The sequence below is a fragment of the Peromyscus californicus genome, unplaced genomic scaffold, assembly GCF_007827085.1.
Source record: "Peromyscus californicus insignis strain IS unplaced genomic scaffold, ASM782708v3 Scaffold_18__1_contigs__length_77618521, whole genome shotgun sequence".
Taxonomy (NCBI): Eukaryota; Metazoa; Chordata; class Mammalia; order Rodentia; family Cricetidae; genus Peromyscus; species Peromyscus californicus.
In genome coordinates this window covers 77488142-77510178 of record NW_026294480.1, presented here as the reverse complement: position 1 = coordinate 77510178, position 22037 = coordinate 77488142, and the positions used below count along the sequence as shown (strand labels likewise).

The 22037-nt window shown below is 40.1% G+C and overlaps 1 protein-coding gene and 1 pseudogene across 2 annotated transcripts in view; one reads left to right on the top strand and one right to left on the bottom strand.

The window, feature by feature from the left end:
- Positions 1-2387, bottom strand: part of LOC128113195 (integrin alpha-5-like) — a 50382-nt pseudogene extending 47995 nt beyond the window's left edge.
- Positions 2388-13057: 10670 nt separating this feature from the next.
- Positions 13058-22037, top strand: part of Erap1 (endoplasmic reticulum aminopeptidase 1) — a 47508-nt gene continuing 38528 nt past the window's right edge. The window contains exon 1 of one of the 2 annotated variants that reach the window (XM_052743739.1): positions 13058-13256. The gene's annotated coding sequence lies outside the window, so the exon portion shown is untranslated. The remainder of the gene's footprint in view (positions 13257-22037) is intronic. The other variant, XM_052743738.1, reaches the window with a different exon arrangement.

The window sequence follows — 22037 nt, the reverse complement described above, 5'->3', positions numbered from 1 at the left end:
AATTGCACCCTAGAGCTTAAATTCTAAAATGAAAGGGGCAATGGACACAATTTACTAGGGTATCCAGACAGATCCAGGCCTTTTCAAAGGGGCTGCAACACCTGGGAAGGCTTAGTGCACAGTACTCCTAGGCCTCGGGGAAATATAAATATGACTCCCTGTTGGGTCTTCCCACCAAAGAGAGCCCCAAAGGTGACATCTGCAGGATATAAAACTCATCAGATTAGGAGTCCAGGGGTCTAAAAACCCTACCTTAAAATCTCAGGATCCTATTTTTAGCCCTCCTGTCAATTCCTATTCTAATCCCTGGGTAGTTTAGCTGACAGAACCCTCCTACTAAATTCCTGTCCAACCACTGCTGTGGGATGGTCTGTATGTCAAGTTGATTGGTCAATAAATAAATCACTGATTGGCCAGTGGCTAGGCAGGAAGTATAGGTGGGACAAGGAGGAGAATAAGGCTGGGAAGTGGAAGGCTGAGTCAGGGAGACACTGCCAGCCGTCACCATGACAAGCAGCATGTGAAGATGCCGGTAAGCCACAAGCCACGTGGCAAGGTATAGATTTATAGAAATGGATTAGTTTAAGATATAAGAACAGTTAGCAAAAAGCCTGGCACAGCCATACAGTTTTTAAGCAATATAAGTCTCTGTGTTTACTTGGTTGGGTCTGAGCCACTGCGGGACTGGCAGGTGATAGAGATTTGTCCTGACTGTGGGCCAGGCAGGAAAACTCTAGCTGCAAATGGCACCCAATGTGGGTGACACTCGACTTGCAGTATGGCGGGAATGAGGCCTCTGCAAGTGGCACATTAAGCTGCATGGTGGATTTAGCCTTTGCTAGTATAAAGCAAAAAAAGAAGTTTCTGGGCTACATGCTGCTTGGATAAAAAGCATACAGACCCACATTAGCTCCCAGAGCTGGTGGAAAACGTACCACCACCATGTTGGGAAGCTGAGGTGGGTGGAGCCAGCAGCCATAGCGCCGTTTCAGTCTTACAAATGCAGTTTAAAGCAATAGATTCACAATAAGACAGATTGAGATGTAATAGTTTACAATGTATGTAAAATATACGTAGGCTTGAAAGAGAGAAAAAAAGATGATATATACAGTTATATAAGCAAATACATAGTTTTAAAAAATAAAGTCTTTAAAGAGACAGTAAAATTAATATAAAAAATAAGCCACGTAAAGATAAATATTGCACAGAGAATCTGGATTGTGTTGTCTTTGGGATTTTTAACTGTAGAAAAACATTTGATCGTAAAAGATGTTGAGTTAAACCAATATGTATATTTTAAAGGTACCTTAACTTCAAAATTTGGATGTAAGAATGTGTTGCTTTGGAAAGGAGGCTCTGCTTTTGTTTCCACAGAAAGCAAGAGGCTATGGATTTGTTCCAGATTAAGATACATCAGGTTTGACCAGCCAAGACCCCCTGAAAGGTCTCCGATGACACCATGGCCCAGATGATCCAACATCCAGAATGGTTTAAAGGCAACTGGCTCAGACAATACAGCCTCATGGACTATTTCATAATCCTAAAATTTTCTTTGTGTCCCCAGAAGATACAGCGCCCCCCTCCAGCAGGAAGTAGTAAGAGAAGCTATGCCCAAATTCCCAAATTATATGTAATTTTACTTTTTCAAGGTTAAAACCTTCCTTTTTGAAAAAAAAAAAGAAAAGGGGAAGTGCTATGGGATGTTCTGTATGGCAAATGTGTTGCTCTGATTGGTTAGTAAATAAAACACTGATTGGTCAGTAGTCAGGCAGGAGGAAGTATAGGCGGGACAAGGAGGAGAAGAATTCTGGGAAGTGGAAGGCTGAGGCAGAGACACTGCCAGCCACTGCCATGACAAGCCGCATGTGAAGATGCCGGTAAGCCAAGAGCCACATGGCAAGGTATAGATTTATAGAAATGGATTAATTTAAGATATAAGAACAGTTAGCAAGAAGCCTGCCATGGCCATACAGTTTATAAGCAATATAAGTCTCTGTGTTTACTTGGTTGGGTCTGAGCAGCTGTGGGACTGGCGGGTGACAGAGATTTGTCCTGACTGTGGGCCAGGCAGGAAAACTCTAGCTACAAACCACCTCTCCCCCGACACACACACACACACACTCAGCCCCAGTCCCCTGGGCCATGACACTTACCATGGTAGCCAACTTGGTCCAAGTTCCCCAGGGATGCCAAGGAGCTGCCAAATCAGCCAAACTCATCTTGGGCAGTGAGGGTAAGGGTGCGTGTTGGTTCTATGCCAGCAGGTGCTGCAGGTAGATGTAAACCCTGCCCACCTCTGGAGGTCTCCAATGAGCTGTCTGCTCTATGATCAGGGGTGCCCTTACCAGCAGGTCATCAAGCCTGGAGAAAAGGACAGACTGAAGCATCTTGATACTCTTGTCTTGCCACAACTTACTACCCTCATACAGGAAATCCCAGGCATTCTGGATCCCTAGGCTCCCTACTGTGAGTCAGACCTTAGGGCTCTGATGTAGCATTTAGACTTCTCCTTGCCCTGACCAAGGGGAAGATAAGCATGAATGAGAGTCTGGAACAAATTCCCTGAGGGGGCACTCTGCCTGCACTGTCCCATAATTTTTAAACTACCATTGGCTTTATAGGTTTCCTTATTTTCTTTGAAACTGCATGAATATAAAACACAGTGTAAAGTTGGAATTGTTATGCTCAACGAGGTTGTAGATTATGAGATTATATAGTTCCTAAATTATATGTAGTCATTCAGTTCTATAGGGAATGCCTGCTGTTGTTCAACATGCCTGGGCTGGGGTCACTCATTTCTCCTTTCATTGTCATTCTGTAACCTTTTGACCTCTGTTTTGTGCCTGAGACTGGCCAGCACTTTTGGCCTACCTTACTCTTAGGGAATGTGTTCTATTAGTAAAGTTATTTGGGTCTGTCAATGAGGATATTACATGAACTTCATTTGTTAAATGCTCAGTATTTCAAAATGTCTTGCAAAGGGACAACATCACTCATATACTTCATAGTGAGTGGGGAGGCTTGACCCAGGCATGTTGCCTATCTTTACTTCTGTGTTAAGTTGGTATTGCCTTTCCCTTTCCAATGTGCTATTTTTGAGGTAATCTTCTTGCCTTTGGGTCATCTTTCACTATAGTGTTTTTACTTCTGGACAATATTTATTCATTCTTTATAGCATACTCAATCATTTTTGTCACATGAGAGTCTATGGATCAAAAGCTACAGTGTGGCCCTTCTGATTCCTCCTCTGCACTATGTACCATGTTTTAATCTCCAAGAGAGTAATTATGTAGCTCTGATTTCAATTAGAAGGAGAAAGGGAAAGGAAAGATCCCAACAGTTGCAACTGACTCAGGCTTTGTTTTCTTTCTCTCACATTTTTAATTAAGGCCCAGAAGATGGCTGATGCTGCCTACTTTAGAAGGCTGATACTCAGAAGGTCAATAAGTCTCTTGTGTTTTCTACATAAATTGTGGGAAATCCCTATATCCTTAGAGCAGTAGTAATAAAGTTATTTATTTTAAATAAAGCTTATATTCTCCCTGAAGTTTATTATCTATTGTCGGGGTGTTCTTTGTTGTGTGGGTTGATCAAAGAAAGAGTTCACTCCAAGATAAAATCTTAAGGCCTATGTGGCAGCATGAAGGTCCAGCTGCTGATGAGCTGAACCTCAAACAGTTGTCTAAAAGTATATTTATTGATTATTATACAAAGTTGTTCTTTTTGGGCAAAGTATTTCCTCATACCAAGGTTCTATCTAATCTATATGTCTCTCTAAAGGAAAGCATCACATGACCACATAACTTTAGTCCTTTATTGCATACCATTTGCAGTCCACAATAATCCAAGAGCTTCAGGTATGCCAGAGGTGTATTATGACCAAAGTCATACAAAGACTGTAATGTCCCTTCAGAATACCAATTCTATAAATCATGGAAAACAATCATTGTTTTCCAAAATGAGTCTTCACTGTTTTCCACAATTATTCTTCAAGGTCAAAATACTTCTAGAAAACAACTATTCACCTAATGTTTATACCCTGGATACAGTGAAAACTATTCTAATGTCTACCCCAGATACAGTGGCTCTGCTATATTCCTTCATCTGTCTGTCTATCTATCTACCATCTATCTTTCTGTCTACCTACCTATCTATCTACCTATCTCTCTGTATCAATCTACATTTGAAGATCTATAGCATCAGGACTTCTCAGAGTGGGACTCACATGTCTTTAAAACAAAACAAAACAGGTTTCTTTCAGTTACTCTGGTTTTTCTTACATGTTCTCTTGCTCCAATTTGCATACTGAACCTTTCATCTATGACCAAGTTACTGATTACAAAAAATTTAAAAAGGAGTGAAACACCTGGGTAACTTGGGTATTTTATTGAGCAGTGCATTCAGCAAATTAAGTACCTAATGTAAATTTTTACTTTATTATGATCTTGCTATTTTCTTTCTTGATGGTCAGGTTTTTTTGTTTTGTTTTGTTTTTGTTTTTAGATTACTGAACTCATTCAGATTCTAAGGAATTTAGCAAGGAAAAAAAACAAATCTAACACAGCACCAACATAAAATTCAGAATTCACATTAATTTAACTCATGTAAGTTTAACAGCTTTGATTCTGTCTTGTTCTCTTTCCCTCTTCTATTAGGTTGAAAGGTGGACCAGTGGCAAGGAGTTGGCTAGTACTTTGAGTTTCTTGAGACTCTTTGCTTTGTCTGTCTGTAACCTTGCCAAGCTTGCCTCCTGAGACCTGCTCTGAGGTCCAGTTCTATGGCTCCTCTTCTTTTGCCTCTCTGATGTAATTCTCTTTGTCTTCAGGCTTCTGTTGGTTTCATATTGTCATCTCTGTTTTATAAAGGATTTAGTCACCTTCCTTACCAAATGTTCAATTCTAGTGACTAGATCCTGGTCTCCTTAGTAGTCATGAGGACAGGAAACACATTCTCCATGAGTTTGGCATCAGTTCTTCAGGGGACCAAAAGATGACTCATTGTAAAAAATCCATTTGTACATTGTGAAGATGCATCTTTGCCAAGGTGCCTTTTGATTGGTTTAATACAGAGCTAAATGGCCAATAGCTAGGCAGGAGGCACAATTGGGACTTCCAGGCACAGAGAGGACTCTGAGAGGAAGAGAGGCAGAGAAGTCAGCCAGATAGAGGAAACAGAAGGTGTCTGATGGAAGAGAGGTAACACCACGTAATAGAACATAGATTAATATAAATGGGTTAATTTCAGTTATAAGAGCTAGTTAGGAACAAGCCTAAGCCATAAGGCAAGATTTATAAATAATAAGGAGTCTCTGTGTTATTATTTGGGAGCTGGTTGGCAGGACAGAAAAAGACTTGTAACTCAGTTTGTGTAAGTAAAAGATTTTAGGTAGCATTAACTTCTCATTAATATGTCATAATTTGGGAGATATAGAAAAAATCTTACTAGTTTCTAGTGTCTAGTTTCTTCACAAATATTTAATATTTGTCTGTCAATTGTTTCTCTTATGCATATATCTTTTATTTCAAAGACATAGACTATCAATCCTATGATTATACATAGGCAATTCACTCAGGTACACTCACAACTGTCAGTAAAAAATAAAGGGAAATGGGTTGGGGACAGGTTACTAAGAGTGTCTGCCATTGTAGTTCTCTAGCTTAATGAAGTTTCTACTCAGAAGAAAAAACCTACAGTGTTAGAATCAAACTAAGTGAGATGATTCATGAGGTTAACAGGCTAATTTTCCTGACCTTCTTGGATTATTTTTAAAATTTATATTACCTTGTTTCTTTCTCTTTTCTTTCTTTCTTTCTTTCTTTCTTTCTTTCTTTCTTTCTTTCTTTCTTTCTTTCTTTCTTTCTTTCCTTCTCTCTCTCTCTCTCTCTCTGTCTCTCTCTCTCTCTGTCTCTCTCTCTCTCTTTCTCTTTCTATTTATATCCTGACCAAAGTTTCTTTCTATCCTCTCCTCCAACCCCCTCCACCTATCTCCCCTCTGCATCCTACTTCTACCCCATCCACTCCTCCTTGGTTTCTATTCAGAAAAGGGCAGGCCTCCCATGAATATCAACAAAATATGGCATATCAAGTTGCAAAAAGGTTAAGCACCTCCCCTTGTATTAAACCTGGGCAAGGAGATCCATCCAGTATGAGGAATAGGGTCCCAATAGTTGACAAAAGGGTCAGAGACAGGTGCTGTTTCCACTGTTAGGAATCCCACAAGAAGACCAAGTTACACAACTGTAACATACATGCATGTATCTTATTTCTTTAAAATCTTTATTCTCAAAGTATTTTCCTTTTCTGTTGTATTGTAGTTAGTTCTTATCTCCAAGGGCTTCTTAATTCCTGGCTTATTCACCTTTTAGACACATTGCAAATAAAATAAAGGTCCTCCCTTAAAACACAGACAACTATGCAATACACAAATGATATGCATACTCATAGAAAGACAACTCACTTTTTGAACAACTGCTGTGTCAGAGTGACCTTTATAAAGCCAAAAAGCTCGGATATCAGCTTTAATGTGTTCAGATTGGCAATATACACAGTAAACTAAATGTTGAGTTGATAGTGAATTTCAAATGTTGTAACAGAGAAGGCCCAATTCTGCATATTATGAGCTTCATGTGATTCGTCCAGATATACTGCAAAAGAAAAGCCTTAACAACAATTATATTTTGCATTTTAACAAGATTGTCTTTTCCAGTAACAGATAATCTTTATATAACCAAACATCAATTTCCCAATAGATAGATGTGTAACACAAAAATACAATCCTCAAAATAAGAAATAAAAGCAAAAGCATCTCTTATAAATGTATGGTCCATGTATGTTGTGCTCAGTCTCATTAACAATGAAAGAAATTCAAATTTAAAGAAAAAAAATGTAATTATGATTTATTTCCTTGTTGAAAGGAGTGAAAAACAAAACAAAACAAAACAAAAAACCACCAAACAAAAAACAGAATAGGAATACAGAATGCCTGGAAAAAGGGACAAATAATATTCCTGTGTTCGGTCAGGCTACAAGAAGTAAAGACATGTCTGGGTTCCCTCTTGGCAGGTATAATGGAATGAATGCTTGAGAATGGAAAGGAAATAGGAAATATGTAATCAGTCCTTAGAGTCTTAGGTAGCTAGACAGACATTAGCTAGTCTAGAGGCCAATGAGAATGGACATCTCCCTCATAGTTTAGGACCCCACCTAGCCACACTAGGAAGGAAAGCAACCTTTTCAGGGCTTTGTTGAGGGCCATTAAGGGAAAGTTACTCCTCCTGGTCAAAATAATGGAATCTGAGTTCTGTGTCTAGCCCTGGTGGAAACATGCCATCCTGATCTGCCTTAAAGATTAGAACAATACATATTATTACCACCTCCCTTAAGACCTAATCCAGCTGGGCCTGTCAATCACCTTAGTCAGGAGACTAAGTTTCTGAAGGAGGGTGGATTCACCTGAAGATGTGCTGAGGGTGTGGGAAGAGTAATTATCCCCTTAATGAGAGAATGTACCTGTTCCTCCCAAAGCTCCTTCCTCAGTTTGGTTGCTTTCTGAGCTTCACTGAAGAGACTACTTGTCCAGAGTTCTCACTTGTCTCACTTTTTCTTCTTTTTATCTCTTATTCAGATATCAAAGAAAAATCTGTTTTTAATTTATTTATGTTTTATGTACATTGATGTTTTGCCTGCATGAGGATGTCAGATCCCCTGGAGTTGGAGTTACAGACAGTTGTGAGCTGCCATGTAGGTGCAGGAAATTAAACACATGTCCTCTGGAAGAGCAGCCAGTGCTCTTATCCACTGAGCCATCTCTCTAGCCTGACCCAAAAAAAATCTTAAGCATGCTTGCTCTGATACTCTTGACTTCTCCCATCTTCTGTGGGCCCTCCAGCTGCTTTCTATAGCTGCTTTGGACCTCTATGGCTAATTTAAAAGTAATAACTTTGTCTCCATCTTCTTCCTTCTCGTAGCTCCCAAGTTTATAACTTGCCTGACTTGTTGTTTTTCTTTCAGACTAATAAAATGGTCCTTGAGCTTCTGAGTCCATTTTTAAATCCTCTATTAATAAGACTAAGAAGGGAAGGCCAATTCCTTACTAACAACAGCACCTAGATTGCATTTCAGGACCCAGTGGTTCTGGAAATTCTAGAATAGTTTTGGTGCCTTAATATGTGATTCCTACCAAGACTATTCATTGCTTCCTTTTATGATGCTCTTTCAAGATGATTTGAACTCTTTATATTGTCTGGCTCCAATTGGGTGAATTAGAAAAGAATATATTATTTGTCTTGACTGCAAAGTCCAAGAGTACAGCCTACTTAGCCCCAGCTGGACACGAGGGTGTGTTACTAAGTAAGACGTGGGAAAACAACTTGGAGGATTTATTGTATTCAGTTTTATATGTTTCAGTCCATCATGGCAGGGAGGACAAGGTAGAATGAAATAGTGCATAGATTCAGGAAATAGAATGTCTTACTTCTAGGTGCTCCCCTTCCCCTTTTGACCCCACCCTGTCAAATTAGTTGATGGAATAGTGCCACCTGTATTGAGGACAGACTTTCCCCCCTTTAGTAAATTCTCTCTTGAACACACACTTAGAGATGTGTCTTAGGCAATTCTCAATCCAGCTGTCTTAGTTAATTTTCTATTGTTGTGAATACACCATTACCAAGGAAACTTATAGAAGAAAGTTTATTGGTGTGGTGGCTTACAGTTTCAGAGGATAAATTCATAACCATCATGGCAGGGAGCAACATGACATCAGGTAGACAGGCATGGTGCTTGAGCATCTTGAGACAATAACTCTGAGGCAAAAAGAGCTAACCCCAAAGCCTACCCCCAGTTACACACTTCCTCCAAAAAGACCACATCTCCTTATCCTTCCTAAATAGTTCCACCAACTGGGGACCACACATTCAAATATATGAGCCTATGGAGGCCATTATCATTCACCCACCACACCAGCCAAATTGACAAAGTTGAACCATCACAGAGGCCTTCAGAGGGTTTGTTTCCTCTTTCTGCTTTCCTCTGAATTGGTTGTACTTTAAGTCCAGCTCCTATATGTGGTTGCCTCTGGCAGGTCACTTACCATTTCAATCCCTCAGTTTCTTCATTATAGAAAATTACACACATATCCAGCAGGAGGCATCAGAAGCAGAAGGCAAGGAATGAATGGATGGATGCAGTTATCTCTGTTACCAGAGCAACCTTACTTATTCTGTCTTTTCTCTAATTCATGCTTCTGAGTAAGCCAAAAGGACAGTAGAAATATTATGAAATGGCAGTAACATTGGCAATCAAATAAAATAAATAAGCCAAATTTTGGCATCAATTGACAAAAAACTTATTAAGGCAGAAGTGACTCAATTAGAGAGAAACTGAACCCTGCTTGTTCATATTTGGTAACACAAAACCAACACTAATTGATCACTGTAATACACCAAATCTGCACCTATTTAAACAGCTCAAGCCTAAGGAGGTGCCCCCAGCACACGCCCCCTCCCTCACTTCTCCGCTCACTTTGGACTAAGGACAGTGAAAAGCCCCGGAAATGGATGGGCTCAACTGGGCCTCCTACACTTTATGGTTGACAGTATGGGTAGTTTTTCCAACTACTTATTCTGGCTGAGAAAACACCAGGGGAAGTGTTATATATTATTCAGCATTGAAGTGGTTTTAAAAAAGAAAAGATTAGCAATTCTCCATACTTTCTCTTTTCTGCCATAAGGACCTAGGGGGTCAAAGCTGTGTACACACAAGATGAGAAGCCTTCCCAAGTCCAAAGTGGCTGTTCAGGGTGTAATACTCTGCCTAACAACAGTGCCTATGTAGGATGTGTGAAAAGCAGCTCTGGGTGCTTAAGGAATGTCTTTTACTTTTTACAACATCAAAATTTAACAGTGTACTCACTCAGGAAAAAATATCTAGACATTTTAAAAAGGTTTCTTCAGGAAAGTTCATTCATAGGAGCTGGCTGTAGATGCACTTCTAACTGGAAGTGCTGAATGAAATAGAGGTGGGGTGAGTAAGGAGGAGTGAGTAAGAACTAGCCAAGGAAACAGATTTGATGGAAAAGAACAATGACCTCAGAGTCAACAGACCTATATGTAATCCAAATAGTTTCTTTTTGACTGAGCAAGCTGCAAATCTCTGTCTTCTCAACTATAAAATACAGTACCTACATTATAGGGTTGCTGGATAGATGGGGGGGGGCAGACAGATAGACACACACACACACACAGAAAAAAAGACAGGCAGACAGAGACAGATACAGAGAGGACAAGCAAGTGAGCTGTGACTTGCATTCAAAACAGTAACTAATGGTAGGTAAGTGTGAGAGCCAAAGTTACATTTTAAGTTTTAATTACTATGTCTTAGAGATTCACAAAACAAATATGTCTCTGATCTGCAAGTCCCTTGCCCCCAAACAGATAGTTCCTGAAATGCTGAAGGCTATTTTTTATGGGAGATAACAAGCCACATGTTTTCACTCCCTTAAACAAGTTTGTTTGACTCATCTGCACAGGAAGTGCTTGATCACATGTGGGCAGGAGGTACGTAGACAGAAAATATGTCAGGATATATGCTTGCCCCTGATTGGACCTGATGGGAAATGCAATGAATTATGGGTTTTTCTTCTTAAGCCCTTGCCATACTTGATTCTGGGCCATTTCCCAGGAACATGGGTATGGATCTAGTCAGAGTCCATCTACCTGGCCAGTATTTAATTAAACATTGCTTCAAATTTGGCTTTAAACTGTGGTAGTGGTCTTATTCTCTATCAGTGGGATTAACATAAGCCACAAATCTAGGTATCTGTAACACAAATCTTAAAAGGTCTTATTAAATAAAAAACCAGGTATCAGGGTTAAAACCCAAGAGATCAGAGGAATAGGAAAAGTCACAACTAACCTCACCTCACCAACTCCACAGCTTCCAAAGAGACCTACTTCCTATATACCCACACCTATATGCCTTTCTGTTCTGCCAACTCGTTTCCTAACCGCCCAGCTACATCACTTCCTGCCTAGCTACATCACTTCCTCTTGCAGCCCAGCTCTGTCATTTCCTGTCTGTCTGTACAGACCTTTAGACCTTTATGGTTAGTGCTGGGATTTAAGGCATGTGCCACCTGGCTGTGTTCCCAGTGTGGCCTTGAACCCACAGAGATCCAGACAGATCTCTGCCTCCCAAAAGATAGGATTGAAGGCATGTGCTACCACTGCCTGACTTCTATGTTTACTATAATGGCTGGCTTTTTTCTCTGATCCTCAGATAAACTTTATTGGGGGCACAGATAAAATATTACCATAGGTATCCTTTCTTTTTCCCTCTGACTATTACTAAGTTTGGTAGTTTTCTAAGTTTTCATTTCACAGACTCTATAACTGATCTTACAATTTAAATTCTAAACTCCAAGATCAGCATTTTCAAAAATGTCAGGTAATGTTTGGAACTAGAAGTCAATGCTGCCAAATCTACTCTTACACTCTACTCTATACTGTTCTTTGATTCTAGAGACTAAACCACAGCCAGTGTAACTGAGGGAAATTCTGAGTCAGAGTAAGTGTGCAGTGATGTTAGCTTTTTCCTTGCCCATTGGCCAAGCTCTTTCCTGCCTAGTTCACACAGAGGCATCCACTTCCTCCTGTATTTTCAACTGACTTCTGTATCAGCTTCAAGTCTTTTGATCCATTTGCTTCTACCAACCTGATCTTCAAGGAATGTCTTTATGTCTATGGGTATAGTTCAGTGGTTAAGTACCTGCCTAGCATTCACAAGACTTGTGAAGAAGGAAGAGAGGGAGGGAGGGAGGGAAGAAGATAGTATGAATATATTGATGTAAAAGGGAAGCTTATTATTAACAAAAGGGAAGCCATTACATAAAATAATAATAAACAAAATGCAAAACAATGCAAGGGTCTGAACAAGCTAAGATAGGTCTGAGTTTTTAGAGATGCCTGGAGACTTGTAAAGCTAAAACTACTCAATGATGCAAACCATCATGTGATCACAGAAATTACCAGATTCTGAAGCCCACATAATCCTGCTTAATTTTAATAAAACACTTCCCATATTTCCTCTCTATTTGAATCTGGGACAGGGTGCTAAATTTTCTAATACAAAATGTCCCGGGTGGTACATATTTTTGCAGAAGAGAGCCACAAGTTTAAAAAAAAGTGCTGAAAATTCTGCTCAGACTTGGATGTCAAGTTCTTTTTTTTTTTTTTTTTTTTTTTTTTTGGTTTTTCGAGACAGGGTTTCTCTGTGTAGCTTTGCGCCTTTCCTGGAACTCGCTTTGGAGACCAGGCTGGCCTCGAACTCACAGAGATCCGCCTGGCTCTGCCTCCCGAGTGCTGGGATTAAAGGCGTGCGCCACCACCGCCCGGCGGATGTCAAGTTCTTAATGGGCAGGAGGCTGAGAATCTAGCCTAACCAAAAGCCTGGGAAAAGCAAGGATGGTATTTGGACAGTGAATAGAATGCAGGATCAACCACAGCCTTTGGTGAATTTGGATACTTGTGTTTTATTGCTTCTGTTTAAAACTAGGCTTTCATGGTACTTTGGGGAAAAAAATAATAACAAAACCCGAGGCGGTATTATAATGAGGGAAGCAGACAATCCTCTGTGGTGCAGTCTCTTCCTTATTAGGGATAGGGAAGTTCTGGAGGCCATCTCTAATCATCGCCCCCCCCCCCCACACACACACAAACACGCACACATACACACCCTAAAACAGCATCTAAAGTACCTAGCAAACCCCAAAGCCCTCAGAATTTTACCACTGGGTACTTCTGGGTTGTTTATTTGGGTGAGTGGGGGTGGCGGGGCGGGCGTGGCAAGGCTATCAGCCACTTGCAGAGAGGAAATGATGAACATCTCCATCCAGTGGGTGTCCCTGCAGTCTTGGCGGGCAAAGCCAGTTTGAAGGCCTTACTGAGCACCAATCTTGCACATTGCTGTGTTTCCTCTGTTAGTGAAGTTAGCAAACAAAGTAAACACACCATAAGACACACAGAAAAAAACCCAAAACAAAACACTGCGTTCTGATGCTCTGCCAGCCCCGCAGCATTCATTCCCAATCCGGGTCCCTAAATTTGGGCCCGAGGCTGCGGTAGCCCTGGCCAGGCCGCACCCCGGGCTTGCTCTTCTCTCCTTTAGCACCTCGGTCGGGGATAACCCGCGCCTGCCCTCGCCGCCTCTGCCCAGCTCCACTTTCACTTTCGGTCGGGGCGGCGAGGCTGTCGGCGGTGAAGGTGAGGCGGCTTGGCTGGGCCTGGTGGAGCGCTGGGTCGGCGGGGTACCGGGCTGAGGGGGGCTCTCGCTAGCTGGCACCAGCGGGGACTCAGGCTCCAGCCGGCAGGACGGGCGCGGTGGGTCGGGAGCAGGAGTCTGCAAAGCGCCTAGGAGCGCCGGGACAGGGCGGGCGGGCCCGGGGAAGGCGAAGGCCGTGAGGCCTGCGCACTCCCCGACTCGAGTCACGGTCAGGCTGGCCTGCTGCCGGCCACGCTCCGCCTCGCTGCTGGAGGCTGGCCAGCGGCTCCATCCCCGTAAGGCCTAATGGCGACCAGGGAGGGCGGGGTGGACTTTGGGGACAGGCCTTGGAGGGCACCTTGAGGGTGTTCCGAGCGAAGAGGCGCTGGGGAGAGCATGGAGTGTCCAGAAGGCTAGCTCCTTCCCTCTGGCTCCTGTACTCCCAGCTTCGAACCCCACCCACCCACTCCCAGGTTGCTGAACTTGACCTTTATGGAAAGCAAAGTGAGTGCCTTTTCTGGGCGCTTCACTCACAAGATATGCTGCTGGAGTGGTTAATTTCATAAGAGGAAGGGAAGGAGCAAGAGAACACTTTCTTAAGCTTTCGATGACGGTTCTTTGAGTAACTCAGGTTTGAAAAGAACACGTTTTTCTTTTGAATGCCAGAATTACTGTCCGCTCCGTATATGGTCAACAATTTACAATTTTTTTTAAATTGGCTACAGTTTCACAGCTCCCACCCCCAGCTCTTTCCTGCCCACATTTGGAAATGTACCTTAAATTGACAGCTTTTTAAGGTGGACCTAATAGAAAAATTCTGGTATATTTACATACATTTAACTCCACATTGAAATAATTTGCCAGAAGTGATGAGCCATTTTCAATATTTGTTAACTTTACTGTTTACAAAAGTTTGGCTTATACTGGGGGAAGTTAGGAAGCACAGGTGTTGCTGATTGTTGATTTGTTTTGCATTGATTGTCCTAATACAAATAGGAAATCATGCAAACAGTGGCCTTTAACTTCCTTGAGGAGCATGAAAAGTCAGAATTACCAGACAGCTCAAATAAGATTTCTAAAATGGCAGACACTTCTTAAGTCTGGCTTGGGTTAAAGTTAGGTAATAGAGCCTGCCACACGTTAACAATGGACAATTCTTCAGTTTCATCATATGAAAAATGAAAGTATTTTACAGTGTTCTTTAAATTAGAATGTAATCTGTGTTACAGTGTCTGCTTGAAGTTTCATCTTCAGTTTTTTTTAGATATCGAAGTTAAACATTTTAATAAATGAACCCACGATCCTTTCTCCCTTTAAAAGTTACTGTACTAGTCTTCTCTAGTTCAATAAAAGACACCAGTGCCTACCAGATATTCATTCTACACATACTGTAGCCTTTCTTGATAACTGCCTTCTCTTCTATCCCAACTTCCAGCTCATCCTAAATACAGAGGAGCTCCACTCTCTCCAGGCTTACCCTCAGGCCTTCCTGCTTGCAGCTTTCATTTCTTGGTATAGCACCGGAAGGATTTTATTAATCTGTTAATTGGATCCCAAGACCTTCTAGCTAAAAGCTTTGTTTGTCTTTGTGTTTAGGATTGTATTCTCCTTCCAGTACTGAACACATCTGCAGGAGTGTACAGTGGTCTGGCCTCTGGCCACCTCTGCAGAGCCAGTTCCTCCTTTGTCTCACCTTCACTGGCAGTCAGAATCACTGCTGTTTACTCCTCTGCCTACAGATGTGCTGCTGTTTCCCCTGTCTGGGAACCCCTTCCCCTGTTCCTAGTCAACCTGCGTTTTGTTCTTTAAGGCTTAGCTAAAATATCCTTAAGATAGCCCCAGCCAAAATGTAATTTGACCTGCTCTTACTCTGAAGGTAGAGTGTGTGTGTGTGTGTGTGTGTGTGTGTGTGTGTGTGTGTGTGTGTGTGTGTGTGTCTGTGTTGTATGTATATACACCCAGAGCTTCACCCTGTATCTGTATAAACTTATTAATCTCTCACCACCACCAGCACTGGAAACTTTGAGGCCAGGGACCTGTGTCACATTGGTATCCCTAGCACCAAGCAAAAGGCCACAAATAGGCTCTTGATAAATGTTTGTGTAATCCATTACTAAAAAACATTTAAACTGATTTGGTCTTTGCAGCAACCTTGTGAGGGGATATTGCTCATTTTACTCATAAAGAAAGTGAAACCAGAACTAAAGTAACATGACCAAGGTCACACAGTTGGTGCTGAAGCAAAGACTAAAAGCCAGAATGTCCCTTTTGCCTATAAGACTTTAGATACTCTGTGTGTGTGTGTGTGTGTGTGTGTGTGTGTGTGTGTGTGTGTGTGTGTGTGTGTGTATGTGTATGTGTGCGTGTGCACATGTGATTATACACTACTGGGTCAAGACAACAAGTGTAAAATGCTGATGCTTCATCAGAGCTTAGTAGTTATTATATTTCTCCTTGACTTCTGTTCTTTTAAGTGTTAGTGAAGCAGTTGCATATATTGAATAAATTATTGTTTTAGGGAGCTTTCTCCCCATGTGTCACTCTTAGAGAATGTTTATTTAATAAAGTCAGGTCTTAGGAGGCCATTTGGAACTATGAAATGCTGTGTTGAAATGAATACTTATACCAGATGAGAACAGCTATTTTTTCAAGGAAAAGGCTAAACATACTGGAACATGACCTCAGATTGTTTGGGATTAGCCAAGGAATTTTAACAGTGAAATACTTCTCACTACATTGAGTTTTATCAAACCCTTCTCAGGCTGTACTTTTAGGTACAGTGGGAATGTGAAGATAGATGCACTATCGCTCTACATCAGTTTCTGGTGCAGTCGGGCATGCATCATAAGTGCATCAATGACAGCATTAAGAGGCAGGGCTAGGAAAATGCTGTGAGAGGAACAGAGAAAGTACTGGGAGTGGGGTGGGGTGGAGTCAAAGAAGTAGTTATTTGCGCCTGGTATATTCCAGGAAGGATTCTTAGGGTTGCCTCATTTGAATTGTACCTTGAAAGACATGAGAAAGATGTTGAGAGGGAGGGAATCCCAGAAAGAGATGCAGAAAGAGAAAAAATTCCCAGGTAAATTCTGATAATAGTATACTAGGCTTGGGGTGGGTGCTGTAGGATGTTCTGTATGCTGTGAATATGTGTTGCTCTGATTGGTTGATAAATAAAATGCTGATTGGCCAGTAGCTAGGCAGGAAGTATAGGTGAAGCAAGCAGAGGGGAATGCTGGGAAATGGAAGACTGAGTAAGGAGATGCCAGCCTGCTGTCCAGGCAGCAGCATGTAATGTCACACAGGTAAAGCCACGGGACATGTGGTGACATATAGATTAACAGAAATGGGGTGAGTTTAAATGTAAGAGCTAGTCAGTGGAAAGCCTGAGCTAATGACTGAGAAGTTTTAATTAATATAAGCATCTGTGTGTTCATTTGGGTCTGATCGGCTGGGCGGGACACAGAAAAACTTCAGCTACAGGGTGGGTGTGGGGTGCCTGGGTAGAGCCTTGGTTCCCAGACTTTGGGGGATAGAGAGCCTGATTACCTAGCTCAGCAGTCTAGCGGGGAGAGGAGCCTTTGAAGACTACTTTAGAGATGTTTTACAGTTTGGTGATGTAGAAGAAGAATCTACTTCTTAGTGATTCAGTTCCAAACATCCAGTGAGTACCTGTGGCATATCAGATCAAAGGACACAGTCCTCTGGGAAGTTCTTTTAGAAAAGAGAACAAGACGTTGAAAAATATTGAGTGCCCCGACCAGCGGTGTAGATGTAACCAACCTTCTTATTAAATAAGAAACACAGAACCAATGCAAAGAAGAAAGCCAAGAGGTCAGAGCTAAGAGCTAAAACCTTACCCTTCCTCCTGCGGTGGTCCTACCTCTCCGAACCAGAGCTACCCCTGTGTTAAAGTCTTTATATAGAGTTCCTGTTCTGCCTTCTCATTGCTTGTAAACCCAACCACATGACTGCCTCCTCACGGCCTGTCTGTATAGGCCTCCAGGTTTTCCATGATTGGTATTGATTAAAGGCATGTGTATCCAATAATGGCTGTATCCCTGAACACACAGAGACTTACCCAGCTCTGCCTACCAAGTGCTGAGATTACAAGAGTACACCACCACTGCCCTGCTTTCCTATGGCTTGCTAATAGCTCTGACCCCCAGACAACTTTATTTATTAACCTACAAATAACATTTTAATACAAATAAAATATCACCATATTTCCCCTTTTCTATTATAATAAAAAGAAAAAAAAGGTTATAACTAACAAAAGAAAAACTATATACAAAAGTACAATAACTATATACAATATATACAAGTAATAACCTAAACAATGTCTAGTCCATTTGTATTTGACAAATTCAGAGAAAATATTTTCATTATCTATCTTATTTTGGTAAGTTCAAAATGTATCTAATTCACTTTCTATCCTAATTAATCTTCAACTATAACTAACTAATCTTCAACTCCCTCAGAGACCCAAGAAGGAAATAATATTAGCTAACAAAAATAAAAACGGGAAGTATATGCAAGCAACTTCCAAAAAATTGTGAATTGACAGAAACAGCCAGCTGCCTGGACAATCATCTGAGGTTTCTCCACAGTGTTGGGGCATCATCTTCAGCCTATAGGCTTAGCGTATTTGACAGACTCATTTGTGAAGTAGGATGTACACAAGGTCAACAGTTCAACCTCACATTGGGTGAGAGCAGTCCATGTACCACAAACACCTGAATTCCACTAGTGTCATGTCATGATTCAGGATTTTAAATTCTGGAAATTGTTGATGGTTTTTTAATTCAGCTGTCCATTCTTCTTGGCTGTGTATATATGGCTTCATCTCAGCATCCCATTCTTCTCCACATCCCTCTATCAAATGCCAGTCTACTATTGAGAGGCGTGAGCTTAGTTACTCTTCAAGAATAATTGTTTCAGCTGCTGTTCCATTGCACATCAGAAGCCATCGGCCCACTGCCTGTTCAGCTGCCTTCGAAGAAAAGGGCACTGTACCTTTTCCGAATTGCGAAGGCCACTTCAGGGATGGTGCCATATTGTCCTGGCCTCAGAAGATGCCTTTTGATAAAGCCATAACCACACTTGTTTTGGCAAGAATCAGTAGTCCTTTGTTTCATGTCCTGTCTGTCCATTTTGTCAGCAGTTGATTCAAGGATACTTTGTTGTCCAGTGGCTAACTTTTGCCACAATGAAAGTTAACTCCATATGCAGTTTCTTCAATGCCCATATTTTCTCTGAAGTAGATTGGTACTGCCAGGAGCCGACATGTCTCAAAAAAGAAAAATTTTCTAAGTTATTAAAACATTTTAAATGCCATGCTCTGTAGATCTCTGAAGGGTTTGAAGATGACCTGTCTAAAATATATCTGCTCAGTTTTTAAAACATATCTAATATGACTATAAGTTCTATTGTAATGTCTAACTACTAACCTTCATTTCTTTATATCCTAATAGTTGGTAATAATAACATTCAAGGATCAGAAAATTGCATTACATTGTTAAATGAACAGTACAATTAGAAATATACATAAACCATTTTCTAACAATATCAATTTCAATATATATAATTTGTATACAATATAAAACAATCCAATCCAATGTAAAGTATTTAAAACTAGTAATTGTCTTTTTCTTCTTCTTTCTTTCCCTTTTTTTTTAAACAAGAACCTTAAATCTAATCTCCTTTGCTTAGCCTTTTTCCTAACCCTTGACAACAACTTGTAACCAACCCCCCTAATCAATGAAAATTATCCCATACCCAAAACCCATTAAAAGATCAAAAAAACCACCCATCCCACACCACCTCTTTGGGAATGTGGGCGTTGTATTCTTAAAATTGCTTCCTGCTGGGTATGGGCGAAGGTATCTTTATCCTGAAAAGAAAAATTTTAGGTTAATTGTCAAATTCTAGGAAAGGTAACTATATCCTTCATTATCCAGTCTGTGTATAATGCCAAAGTTCAGGGCTTATCTCAAGTCCTTATTCAAGTAGTCTTTGAGACTGGATCATCTCAGCTAGTCATCTCAAAATTGCTCTGAGCACCTTGTAGTTCAAAGCTGATCTGTAGATGATGTTTGTCAGCTTAGTGATATTATTATTGTCCACGTGGAATTGTTGTTGTTGTGGGGCCCCATCTTCTTCCTGGAGACTTCAGTTGATGTTAGGCCTGACCGTGATTTCCTGCAAAAACCTGATAAGAAACTCGAACACAAAGACTATATATGTGACTTTTTAGAATTGACCATTTAAATATTAACAAGGTTTAAAATGTGTATATATATATATATATATACATTAATCTTGTAAATTTTGATATAAAATTTATACTTTAAGAAAAGTTTAAAGAATCAGAATAGAATCAAAGAGTTGAGATTAGTAATAGAGTAGTCCCTTAATTAATTTGGCTTTTCTCCTGTCCCATAGCAGAAGATGGCTCTTTTCTTCTGGCATGATACAGGGAGTTTGCATTTTCCTTTTAACAACGTGCTTGAGTTTAAAGAAGGAGAGAGCCATTCTCCAACTCCAAAGTCAGCTTTAAATTTTAATTGAACTGGGACTATTAGAAGACCAATAGTGTTAAATCTTTAAAGAAAAACAGAAACAAACATTTAGGAAGACATAAAATTTTTTAGATAACATACCCATACGCCATTTCACTCTGTTTCTTAGGATAGACGATTTGTCCCTTTTCTTCAGTTTGTCATTTGTCCAATGTTCTTCAAATTCCTTAACCTTCATTCTCCTAAAAAAACAAAAACAAAAACCTTTCCCCAAGATTTTTTGGGGATGTTCCTTTTTGACAAGTTATCTGATTAAATGAAAAGGCATGTGTTACTGGTGTAAGTTAGTTTAAATTGGATGTTTAAGATAGTTGATGAACTATGACCTCCTCTAATTAAGAGGTCTCTCTTGTTCAAATCGAACCTTTATCAATTTTGATGGTACCCACAGCTTATCTTCTCCTGTAGAAATAAAAGCAAAACCTCATCCCCAATGTAACACATATCCTGGTTTTCATTCTGAGGTCAGCACATCCTTAAAATATATAGGTTGATTTAATTCTGTAGTTTTTTCTATTATCCAATGTCTCTCTGCAGCTGTTGTTCCTTTCTCATTGGCATTGAGAAAATTCAAAGTTAATAGAGCATTATGTAGTCTATTTCTGGGGGGTTTTGTTACTCCTATTTGTTTATTTAGCATATCCTTTAGAGTTCTGTTTGATCTTTCTATAACTGCTTTACCTGTAGGATTATGTAGTATACCTGTAACATGGTTTATATTATAATAAGCAAAAAACTGTTTCATTTTAATAGAGACATATGATGGAACATTATCAGTTTTGATTTGTGCAGGTATACCCATAATGGTCATAACTTCTAGCAAATTAGTGATTACAGAATCAGCTTTTTCAGAACTCAAAGCAGTTGCCCATTGAAATCCTGAATAAGTATCGATAGTGTGGTGTACATATTTCAGTTTTCCAAATTCTGCAAAGTGAAACACGTCCATCTGCCAGATTTCATTCCTCTGAGTACCCTTTGGGTTACATCCTGCTGGTAATGGTGTTTGATTGTAGAAGGAACAAGTAGGACATTTCTTTACTATTTGTTTGGCTTGTTGCCAGGTTATGGAAAAAGCCTTTTTTAAACCTTTACTATTTACATGATGTTTTTTAATGAAATTCTGAGGCCTCCAGCAGATTTCCTATCAATATTATCAATCTCATCATTGCCTTGTGCTAGAGGGCCTGGCAGACCAGTATGGGATCGGATGTGAGTTATATATAAAGGATGACTCCTTTTTCTGATTGTATCTTGTAATTGAATAAATAATGAAGTTAATTCTGAAGCATCGTGGATAAGTTCTGCAGTCTCAATATGTAATACTACTCTTTCAGCATACTGAGAGTCAGTTACTATATCGAGAGGTTCTGAAAAATCCATTAATACCAACAGAATAGCATACAATTCTGATTTTTGAACTGAATTATAAGGACTTTGAACCATTTTACTTAAATTTTCTGATTTGTAACCTGCCTTTCCTTGTTTGTTGGCATCTGTATAAAATGTACGAACTCCAGATATGGGATTTTTCCTCACAATTCGAGGCAAAATCCAATCAGCTCTCTTTATAAGATCAATTCTATTGCTTTTGGGATAGTTGCTGTTAATTTCTCCCAAAAAATTACTACAAGCTGTTTGCCAAGCTTCATTTTCTATCCATAATTTTTCAATGTCCTCCTTAGTTAAAGGTACGACAATTTCTGCTGGGTCTATTCCTGCTAATTGACGAAGACTCAATTTTCCTTTCCAAATCAAGTCAGAGATTTTTTCCACATAAGTTTTTAATTTTTTATTTGGTTTATTTGGTAAAAATATCCATTCCAATATAATATCTTCCCTTTGCATTAATATTCCTGTTGGGGAATGCCTAGAAGGTAAAATAACCAAAATGCAATCCAACTTTGGATCAATATGATCTACGTGCCCTTCATGTACTTTCTTTTCTACCAAGGCCAATTCTTTCTCAGCTTCAGGTGATAATTCTCTTGGACTATTCAAGTCCTTATCACCTTCTACGGTTTTAAACAGATTATTCAGTTCATCATTTTTTACCCCAACAATAGTTCTTAGATGAGAAATGTCTCCAAATAATCTTTGAAAGTCATTAAGAGTCTGTAGTCGATCTCTCCTAATTTGCACCTTTTGAGGTCTAATTTTTTGAAGTTCTATTTTATATCCTAAATAATTAATAGAATCTCCTCT